This window comes from Sapajus apella, unplaced genomic scaffold (assembly GCF_009761245.1).
Source record: "Sapajus apella isolate SASKATOON/1434 unplaced genomic scaffold, GSC_monkey_1.0 scaffold14063, whole genome shotgun sequence".
Lineage (NCBI taxonomy): Eukaryota > Metazoa > Chordata > Mammalia > Primates > Cebidae > Sapajus > Sapajus apella.
The window spans coordinates 575-1,383 of record NW_022450984.1 but is presented as its reverse complement, the minus strand read 5'-3'; the positions used below and the strand labels follow the sequence as shown (position 1 = coordinate 1,383).

Here is an 809-nt window from a genome sequence, read left to right as displayed (position 1 = left end):
TTTGGCAACACATAGACTAAAATTGGAATGATACAGAGAAGATTAGCATGGCCCCTGCGCAAGGATGATACGCAAATTCGTGAAACATTCCATTTCTTTTTGGCCGTGTGGGTGGCTCATGCCTGTATTCTCGGCACTTTGTGAGGCCAAGGTGGGTGGATTGCTTGAGGTGAGGAGTTCAAGACCAGCCTAACCAACATGGTGAAACCCTGTCTCTATTAAAAAATACAAAAATTAGGCTGGGCACAGTGGCTCATGCCTGTAATCCCAGCGCTTGGGGAGGCTGAGGTGCCCAGATCACCTGAGGCTGGGAGTTGAGACCAGCTTGACCAACATGGAGCAACCCTGTCTCTACTAAAAATACAAAATTAGCCAGGCATGATGGCACATGCCTGTAATCCCAGCTAGTTGGAAGGCAGGAGAATCGCTTGAACACAGGAGGCAGAGGTTGCAGTGACCCAAGATCAAGAGTGAAACTCCATCTCAAAAAAAAATGAGAGAAAGAAAAAGAAAAATTAGCTAGGTGTGGCAGCACATGCCTGTAATCCCAGCTACTCAGGAGGCTGAGGCAGGAGAATTGCTTGACACTGGGAGGTGGAGGTTGCAGTGAGCCAAGATCGTGCCACTACACTCCAGCCCGGGTAACAGAGCGAGACTCCATCTCAAAAAACAAACAAAAAAAGAACATATGGTATTTGTTTTTCCATTCCTGTGACTTCACTTAGAATAATGGCCACCAGCTCCATCCAAGTTGCTGCCAAAGACATTGTTTTATTCCTTTTCATGACTGAGTATCCCATGGTGTATAT

General features: G+C 46.5%; 1 pseudogene; it reads left to right on the top strand.

Annotated features, from left to right (window-relative positions):
- Nucleotides 1–99, top strand: LOC116548523 (annotated as a pseudogene; the record flags this gene model as incomplete).
- Between the last annotated feature and the right edge of the window lie 710 nt (nt 100–809).